We start from the raw sequence: 11,092 nt of genomic DNA on the forward strand, positions 1-11,092 counted from the left end.
TCACTAAACTGCAATAGTCATGCAGTCCCAGTACTTTAATGGGAGTTTCCGTTCCATAGCTCCCCAGGCTGCGCTATCACAGTTTAATGGATACTCCCCATAGCCTCTAATGCAGGGGTTTGCGACCTTATTTTGGTTAAGGAACCCTAGAATTATATTGTGAAATTCTGGGGAACCCCATCTCTCCCCCCTCCCCCATCTCTCCTCCGTCTCTCTGTTCCCCCTCAGCTGTCTCTCTCTTTCCCCTTCTCCATTTTTATCTCCCATCTGTCCGTTCCTCTTCCTCTCTTACACTCCCCCCTCTTATACTCCCCCCTCTTACACTCCCCCCACACTTACCCCCCCTTACACTTACGCCCCCTTACACTCCCCCTCTCTCCCTCCCCCTCTTCCATTCCCCCTTTCCCCGTCTCACTCTCCCCCCTGTCCGTCACTCTTCACCTCTTTCACTCCCCCACTCTCTCTTCGCCTCTTACACTTCCCCCCTTCTCTCTTCCTCTCCCCCTTCTCTCTTCCTTTCCTCCACTTCTCTCTCTTCCTCTACCCCTCTTCTCTCTTCCTCTACCCATCTTCTCTCTTCCTCTCCCCCCTTCTCTCTCTTCACCCCCTTCTCTCTCTTCCTCTCCCCCACTTCTCTATCACGCATACAGCCATACCTTGATGCGACGAGGCCTCCTGTGCGTCCGCAGCTCCCTCCTTTGGTTGGGGCGAAAGTTGGACCTGGAGGAGGGAAGTGAATGCAGAGATACCGTTGCTGTTTTGGGAGCTCTAGGGTCGCCGCCTAGGACAGTTTGGACAATTGTCCCAGCTCTATTCCCCCCGTCAGCCACAGAACCCTTGAAGGTGCCTGCGGAACCGCGGTTGACAATCACTGCTCTGTGTTCTGACATAGCCATTGGCTAATTAACCATTGCACTGTATGAGTAAGTTATGTTACTACGTGACAATTTTATTTATGGAAGTTATGTATTACGGAAACTTAGACGCACCGAAGTGTGTTTTGAAGCTTTCCATACAGTAATTGTTTGGAGCACAGTTGGGTCAAATATAAGAACCAGTTTCTTACATCAGGTGCAGATTGTTGGAAGCTTTCAATGTGTTGCGCACTCAGCATCAAATAAAATAGAAAGAGGTTAGCGGGGGCTCCAGGATTCGTCATCAGTACAAGGTGGAATAAATCGCGTGGTACTCCCAGCACTCCGAGAAGTTCAATTTCCGTAAATATTTCAATCAAAATACATAGTATATGACCATTGTTTCGGCCACAACAGTTAGGGTCAATGACCGTGATAAAGGAGCGCAGAGAACTCCCGATTTCTTCACCCTTCAGAGTGTTAGAAGCGAGAAAGCAACACCCCAGCACACTTCCGGTGTGTCTTGCCACTCCAACATTTTGGCCACAGTGGTTAGGGTCAATGACCCTGAGGAATGCCGTTGTGGCCAAAACATTGGTCATACACTAGGTAATTGAATAACATATTTGTGGAAATATAGCTTCTTGGAGCGCGGAGAACTCCCTATCTCTCCATCCTGCAGATTGTTTGAAGACAGAAAGTGATATCCCAGTACACTCCCTGTGTTTCTGTGGCTTAGATTAAAGAGATGGAAGGTGATGCTCACAGGCGCACCGCTGGATACATCTCATTCTTCTCTGTGTGTCTTGTCTCATCTGCATCCTAACTACTCCAAAATGGCAAGCTGATGCACAAAGAACAATAGTTATTGCAACGTGCTCACTACATTAGCGCATTGAGGCGCTCAATCAAAAGTTAAAAAAAAAAACGCACCAATTGTGTAGTGATCATCGTGATTATAATACAGATAAATATTAATATAATTCAAGTGTAATATTTCGAGAAAATAGTATATTCATTCCTCTAAAGTAGAAGTGCACCCACAAAAATGTGTGACTTAGTATCAGGAAATAAATACAAAAACCCGACAATAAATACGAGTCTGCTGCTCGTCAAGTTGATGGCTCAACATCAAAGGAAGGAACATGTGAAGAAAAAAAAGTCAGCGCACGACTCATAGTGTAATCCGCGCCCCTCACTTGGGCGGTGCTCCCCCACGATCACCTTTAATTTAAATTGTATTATATTTACATTGACACTGAGTGGTGCGCTGACTTTTTTCTTCACATGCTCAATGCAAAGTTTCATGTCTCCAGCAGCGCTGCCATCAGTCGCGGCATCAAAGGATTAATGCTGTGGGGGGTCCCATTCAGAAGCATGAACCCCCCATAGCTTCATTGCGGCAGACACTAGTACATCTGGCTGTATGATTAACCTGTATTCCATATGACTGGCACTTTGTTCTTACTACATGTTTGTCTGAACGGCTGCGTGGGAATTGCCTGATTGTATTGTGCTTCTTAGACACCACAGTCTTTTTTCTTATGCACTTAACTTTGCAAATATGGTGGCGCCAGTGCAGGGTCGGCTTGTTCTTTTGCGAGGCTCGGTGAAGGGGCTTTCACGGGGGCCTCTTACCTGGTCCGGCGCGGCATCTCCTCAGACGACGCGGTGTTACGTGATATCCCGGCATCATGCTACGCCACGTTGTCATGACTACATGACACCATGTGACGTCGCGATGCCACGTGACGTCATGGCAACGCGATGCCATTTGACATCGCAGCGCCATCACAACAGGACTCTGAAGGAGAAGATGCCGCCAGACTGGTAAGAAAAAGTGTAACAGGGGAGTTATCCCTGTTCAGGTAATGTGCCTCTAATCCAGCAGTGTGGTGGTTAACTGCTGGTAGTAAATTAACAAACACCACCTGCCTGATTAGATTGCTTACAAAAGCCTGTCTTTTGAGACAGGAAGAGAGACTCCTTAGCTCACACCTGAGCTGAACTTTGGAGACAGAGCAGAGGTTCTTGAGTCTCCCAGGAGAGACTGACCAAGAGAACACAGATCTCTGGAGCTGACAAATAAGACTTCTAAACCTGGATGCTGACATTTTCTGTGCACACACGGGTGCGGTTCCAGGAGAGCAGAGAAGCTTCCCCTACAGCAGCCAGCTAACAGATAAGACTTTTATTAACAAGACTTTTTATATCTGTTCATTTCATGCTATGTGTTTGGGGCTGGGAGACATGCTTATCTAAGGGAGTTGTGAATTGCATAGTATTTCACTAGAAATACTCCCAAGTGAATAGAAGCTTTGTTTACCCCTTTTTTTTGGATGGTTTCCTGATGTTAAGGAAAAGGCACAATAAAGCCTTGTTATAATTTCACCTTACAAAAGTCTCCATTGTGTACCTCTGTGAGCGTCCGTCTACAGACAGTTACAGAGGTCCCCGCGCCCTCCCCCAGCAATCAGCTTTATTGTTGTGGGGAAGAGCGCTGCGTCTCTGTAACCACGAGGCTAGGTGCGATGGCGCCGACAACACCACCATTAAGCCAGCCCTGCATATGCAAATGTCATAGGCCCTTATTCAATATGCTATGGTGCCACTTCCCAGTGTGTATGAAGAGATCAGCTCTATTCAAATGAATCAAACTCAAACCTTTCCTAGCACGGAGAAGCGACATCACAGCATATTGTGCCTAAGGGGGTCATTCCTATTGTCCGAATTGGCTGTTTCCGTCCGAATTCTACAGAAGACAAAAAGCCCCAGTGCTACATCCAATGTGACAAATTATATAGTGAGACGCTGATCTGTCTCTTCTAATAAGTAAGGGTCATTTAGTTAAACTCTTTGACCAAAGTATTTTTAAGCCTATAACCACGCCAAGGCAGGGCCCCTTTTTCCAGATGCTAATACCACCTCCTAACACCACCTCCTTCTGACAGAAGTATATATGGGGTGGTGGGTTTCAGTTCTGAGCGTGCGGGGCTGTGTGTCCGGATATTCCCTTATACTTCAGTGGGGGGTTTAGTTGGGGAACTGCTTCGGATAATATAGAGTTAGGCCCTTCATCTTTCTGAAGCAAATACAATAAGAAACACGGGGCTTTTGTTATTCTTGGTGTAATTGTTGTACACGTTCTGCTTAATGTTTACATAAACTGATTTTACAGAATATTTGTACGAAGGCTTTTCGGAAATTCCTTTCTTTGGTGACCTCTTCAGTAACAGGTGGGTCTAACACAGGGGCGGCCAACTCCAGTCCTCAAGGGCCACCAAAAGGTCAGATTTTCAGGATATCCCTGCTTCAGCACAGGTGGCTCAAGCAGCTCAACCACTGGCAGCAGCAGGATTTATATCATAAATCATCAAGAAAATAACAATAAATTATAATCTGGTTAGAACATATTAAATATTGGCATTAAATATAAATCCTGCTGGTGTCAGTGTTTTTTTCACCCAGGAGACCACAGAAATGACAGTGCGCTGACATTGAACACAGCCACCCACTGCTACCCATAATATGTACACAGGCACTGCTGTCTGCAAAGAATGTTTTGCTAATAAAAACATCTTCGTGTCAATGATTGTGGCATTGTGCCCGTGACAAATAAATACTATCTTGGTATTCAATCTGCCACCTGATTTTTTCCCCCCCCAGCTTCTGTAAAGTAGCAATGATTAATTATTATAACGCCATCACTATTGTAAGCTTCTTTTGGGCTTTGAAACGATTATACATACTGCACCAACCAAAATATGTTTGTCGTTTGACAGATTTTGTAATGTTGCTTAATACGTTTGTATGAAAAATGGTAAATGCGGCACACTAAATAAGAATAAAGGTGAAGTAATTAGCGGTGCTGATCCAACAGTACAAGGAGACAGGATAAATGGGCACAGCGGATTTCCAAACGCTCTCATTTATTTAGCCAAACAGAAACACAATGTTTCGACCATAAGGTCTTTTTCAAGTGAGGTATAGTGGCATAGTGCAGGGGTCTCCAAACTCAGTCCTCCAGAGCCGCACACGGGCCGGATTATATGGATATCCCTGCTTCAGCACAGGTGGCTCAGTGCTTGACTGGGCCACGGATTGAGCCACCTGTGCTGAAACAGGGATATCCATAAAAGCCGACCTGTGTGCGGCTCTTGAGGACTGAGTTTGGAGACCCCTGGCATGGTGAATAAAGTCAATAATGAGTCTTTAAATACCCCTCACCAACGCACAACACCACTCATTATCATTGATCTCAAACAGCTGTGATTAGGCGTTCCTTCTTTGCTGCATCATAGTCAGTAGCAACTCCTCCAACGCTGCTGTCCTCACGTGATGTACTTAATACGTTTGCACATAATATAGTTCTGCGCCAGCCTACTGCAAGAAGCAATGGCACCTACTGTATGCTCAGATTCTAACTAGGGAGGGGTCTCCCTGACACCTTTTATAACAAGCTTGTTTATGGCATATACTAATGAAGTAATAATCCTCAAAGAACAGGACATTACTGGCCAATAATGCACTGTTCTGAGGTTCGGAGGGGATTATTACTATTATAGGCTAAATGTAGGCTTTTTTCATGAATAGAGAGAGGTGAGGGGGGAAGAGAGAGAGAGAGAGAGGTGAGGGGGGAAGAGAGAGAAGTGAGGAGAGGGTGGGAAGGGAGAGAGGTGAGGAGAGGGTGGGAAGGGAGAGAGGTGAGGGGGGAGAAGAGAGAGGTGAGGGGGGGAGAGAGGAGAGGGTGGGAAGGGAGAGAGGTGAGGGGAAGAAGAGAGAGGTGAGGGGTGAGAAGAGACAGGTGAGGTGGGGGGCCAGAGAGAGAGAGGTGAGGGGGGGGGGGAGAGGTTGGGGGGGAGGCAGGTGGGGGGGGGAGAGGTTGGGGGGGAGGGAGGTGGGGGGGGGGAGAGAGGTGAGGGGGGAAAGAGAGAGGTGAGATGGGAAGAGAGGTGAGAGGGAAGAGGGAGGTGGGGTTGCAAGAGGTGAGCGGGGAATAAAGAGGTAAGGGGGGGAAAGAGAGGTGAGGGGGGAGAGAGAGGTGAGGGGGGGAAAGAGAGATAGGTGAGGGTGGGAAGAGAGAGAGGTGAAGGGGGAAAGAGAGAGGTGAGGGGGAAAGAGAGAGAGGCGAGAGTGGGGAAAGAGAGACATGAAGGGGGAAGAGAAGAGGTGAGGGGGGAGAGATAGAGAGGTAAGGGGGGAGAGAGAGGTGACGGGGGAAAGAGAGGTGAGGAGAGAGAAGAGAGAGAGGTGAGGGGGGAGAGAGCGAGGTTAGGGGGGAGAGAGCGAGGTGAGGGGGAAGAGAGAGAGGTGATGGGGAAGAGAGAGAGATGAGGGGGGAAGAGAGAGAGAGAGAGGTGAGGCGGAAGAGAGGTGAGGAGGGAGAGAGAGTGAGGGGGAAGGGGTGAGAAGTGGGAGGATGGGTGGAGTGGAGGGGGAGAGGTGGGTGGAGGAGAGATAGGAGAGAGAAGTGGGGAGGGGGTAGTGATTTTAACTACAAACTAAATAAAAAGCTAATATAATGACCTCAGCAGAAGCTATACAAGTGGCGGAAGAAATATTACTTTGTTGCAAGTAACAATGTTGAGAGAAAAAGAATAGTATTAAAAGGCGCCTAGTCAGGAAAGGATATATTCACCAACTGGAGGAGACCGATGTGGATTCCAGACGTACCAGATGTGCTTAAAAAGAATATAAAAGAACACAAAACATAGTGTAATACTGTATGAACATGAAACATATATGTGAACACAATAAATATATTATCAGCTGAGATCAAAATATGAGAAAAATTGACAACATTTAATAAATTGATTAAAAAACACTGGACATAAAAAACATATAAAAACAATTAATAAAATATTAAGTTGACAATTAATATTGGTATAGGACGATTAATAGGGGACTGATTCACTGCTGCACCAGATGGAGTGCCCACTCACCGGACGGAAGATGAAATCAGACGGTGGATATATCTGAGAGTATCCCCTCTCTCTTTCCAGCTCACACAGTTTTCACATCAGGATCGGAGCCAGGATGATGGTTGCACACGTTGGGCTGTGTGTGTTTTCCCTGGTCACACGCACTCATCCACAGCTATTGATAGGTGGAACGCAGTTGAAGTATATAACTTTCACTGCTGTTACGCCGAGTCTGGGGCCAAGATGTCGGCTATACACGCTGAGCCGCGTGGGCCTCCCTCCTCCAGGCGTACCTTCCACGTAGCTGTTGGTTTGCTGCGGCAGATTCGAGTTGGTTTGGGGTTGGGCTGACAGACAGCTGATTCGTCACGGCACTCGGGGGCAACTCGTGGTGTGCGGATTCAAGTCCCTGCAAGATTAACCCTACGCGTTTCGAGAGCGGGCTGCTCTCTTCCTCAGGGGTTCTAAAAATATGTCCCATAATGTCCTCTTTTATAGGTGTCCAGATAGGTCCAATAAACACCATAATTGGCTTGTTGCACATGCGCATTGCATATTGTGTGGAAAAAAGTCTATTGTTCACACATGCGCAGTGGGTCATAATAACGGAATACAAATACAAAAAATAAAATTAACGATCTCAGCTGAAAAACACAATATTACATACAAATAATTGTGAAATGTGTGTTGTGTGGGAGAGTAACCTGTATATAGCTATAAAACTATAGTGAATAAAAATGAAGAGTCTATACTAAAGCTATATAAGGAACTGTTACTATGTGGGGAGATGTGTTATGATGTGATGTGATTTTATAAATAAATGGTGAATTTGTATAAATATAGAACAAATGTGAAAAATCATGGTGTAATATAATAGTTACTAAATTAAGATGCTATATACTAATGTGCAAACATATGTTTCAAATCAATGCTTAATATTAACTTAGTGTGAATTTCCAATACATGTGAATCATATATGTATATGAAAACTAAAAAAGGTGATATTTATTTCGTTAGTAAATTATTTATAAATTTATATGTGTTTCTTTAGTGATTCTACTTATTATAGGTGTGGTGTGTGACATAATGTGCCAAAAAAATATATATATATATTTCATACAATATTACATTTAAAATTTACATTAAAAAAGTTGTCTGAAATTTCATAAAGTTTAACAACCAGTACTTGCATTTCTAGAATACAATAATTTTGATACCTCGTGATATATTATGTATATTGCTCCTTTAATGCAAGAATACAGAATAAGAAACGAAATGGACAAATAGTGACTTTGATTAGTTTACCAAAAAGGACTTTAAGTCAAAGTCCACATTAAGGCCTAGTGGGGATAAGGTCTTTAGCTCGTATATCCAATACGACTCACGTCTCCCCAGTTGACTCACAGCATTTCCACCTCTCCAATTTGGAGTAATGCTTTCAATAGCCGCACATTTCAAACCAGTAGGATCTTGATTGTGCACTTGTTGAAAATGATGTGATACGTTGTGCGTCGTTAGCCCTCTCTTGATGTTATATATATGTTCATATATGCGTCTTTGGACAGGTCTAGTTGTCATACCCACATATTGCAGACCGCACGGACATTCCAGGAGATATATTACAAATGAACTTTTACAAGTGATGTGTTGTTGAATAGTATAGTTTTTAAATGTTTTATTAGATGTATAATTGGATGTTTTTATACTATATTTGCACGCAGTGCACCTTTGACATGGAAAGTAACCTTTGTGTATGACATTATTGCGTAACTTTGTTTGTAAAGAAGGGCAGCTTGGAGCTAATTTGCGTCCGATGTTTGGTGCTCTAGTGAATACTATCTGAGGATGTTCAGGCAGAATACCTTCAAGTTCTTTATCTTTTTTGAGGATAGGCCAATATTTTTTGAATATTTTCCTTATATTCGGTGCCATCTGATTGTATTGCGTTATAAAGCTAAAATTAGCAGTTTTATTTCTATCTTTGTTCTTATATTGTAAAAGATTGGATCTTTCCATTGCTGCCACTTCTGTTATCGCTTTGTCTAGATCTTTAGATGAATACTCTCTATCCAGAAATTTATTCTTCAAATCTAAAGCTTGATTTTGAAATGTTTCGGCACAAGTACTATTTCTTTTTAGTCTAATAAATTGTCCTTTGGGTATGTTTTTAACCCAGGAGGGGTTGTGGTGACTGCGTGCATGGAGATAATTATTTGCCTGAACTGGCTTGAAGTAAGTACAAGTCACTATTTGGTCATTTTTTGCCGAAATGAGTAAGTCCAAGTATTCTATGGATGTGGGACTAGTATTAAAGGTGAACGTTAAATTATAAGAGTTTTGGTTCATGTAATTTTTAAAATCTTCTAAGTGCTCTAAAGTGCCTGACCATATAAAAATAATATCATCTATGTAGCGCCGCCACAGGACCAAATCCGCTCCGTATGGACAACTGGACCATATATGATGTTCCTCCCAGTTGCCCATAAATAAATTTGCATAGCTAGGAGCGAATTTGGTACCCATGGCGGTGCCACATACCTGTAAATAATACTTAGACATAAAATTAAAAAAATTGTGTTTTAAAATAAATTGAATGCCAGAAATAATAAATGTTTTCAAATCCGTGGATATAGTTGAATCTTTGTCTAATGTGTCAGCAATCGCATTGCATCCAAGGGTATGGTTAATAACAGTATATAACGAACTAACGTCCGCTGTGACAAAATGATAATGTGACTTCCACTGGATGTCCTTTAGTGTCTGCAATATGTGGGTAGTGTCCCTTACATAGGAGGGCAACTGCACAACGTATGGTTGAAGTTTGTTATCAATATATTGGGATAAATGTGAAGTTAAAGATTGTATTCCCGATATTATCGGTCGGCCGGGGGGAAGTTCTAGATTTTTATGGATCTTGGGTATGATATAAAATAAAGGAATACGTGGGTGTATGTTATAAAGAAAATCAAATTCTTGTTTAGTGATGATTTGTTGGTCTAAGCCAGTAGTTAGAAATTTACACAGTGATTGTTGATATGGAATAGTGGGGTTAGAGGGGAGGGGTTGGTATGTGGACACATCACCCAGAATTCTAAGAGATTCTTCGATGTAATAAGATTTGTCCATAATAACCAACCCCCCCCCTTATCAGCAGGTTTAAGCTGCTGATAAGGGGGGGGGGTTGGTTATTATGGACAAATCTTATTACATCGAAGAATCTCTTAGAATTCTGGGTGATGTGTCCACATACCAACCCCTCCCCTCTAACCCCACTATTCCATATCAACAATCACTGTGTAAATTTCTAACTACTGGCTTAGACCAACAAATCATCACTAAACAAGAATTTGATTTTCTTTATAACATACACCCACGTATTCCTTTATTTTATATCATACCCAAGATCCATAAAAATCTAGAACTTCCCCCCGGCCGACCGATAATATCGGGAATACAATCTTTAACTTCACATTTATCCCAATATATTGATAACAAACTTCAACCATACGTTGTGCAGTTGCCCTCCTATGTAAGGGACACTACCCACATATTGCAGACACTAAAGGACATCCAGTGGAAGTCACATTATCATTTTGTCACAGCGGACGTTAGTTCGTTATATACTGTTATTAACCATACCCTTGGATGCAATGCGATTGCTGACACATTAGACAAAGATTCAACTATATCCACGGATTTGAAAACATTTATTATTTCTGGCATTCAATTTATTTTAAAACACAATTTTTTTAATTTTATGTCTAAGTATTATTTACAGGTATGTGGCACCGCCATGGGTACCAAATTCGCTCCTAGCTATGCAAATTTATTTATGGGCAACTGGGAGGAACATCATATATGGTCCAGTTGTCCATACGGAGCGGATTTGGTCCTGTGGCGGCGCTACATAGATGATATTATTTTTATATGGTCAGGCACTTTAGAGCACTTAGAAGATTTTAAAAATTACATGAACCAAAACTCTTATAATTTAACGTTCACCTTTAATACTAGTCCCACATCCATAGAATACTTGGACTTACTCATTTCGGCAAAAAATGACCAAATAGTGACTTGTACTTACTTCAAGCCAGTTCAGGCAAATAATTATCTCCATGCACGCAGTCACCACAACCCCTCCTGGGTTAAAAACATACCCAAAGGACAATTTATTAGACTAAAAAGAAATAGTACTTGTGCCGAAACATTTCAAAATCAAGCTTTAGATTTGAAGAATAAATTTCTGGATAGAGAGTATTCATCTAAAGATCTAGACAAAGCGATAACAGAAGTGGCAGCAATGGAAAGATCCAATCT

The sequence above is a fragment of the Ascaphus truei genome, chromosome 4 (genome assembly GCF_040206685.1).
Source record: "Ascaphus truei isolate aAscTru1 chromosome 4, aAscTru1.hap1, whole genome shotgun sequence".
Classification (NCBI taxonomy): Eukaryota; Metazoa; Chordata; class Amphibia; order Anura; family Ascaphidae; genus Ascaphus; species Ascaphus truei.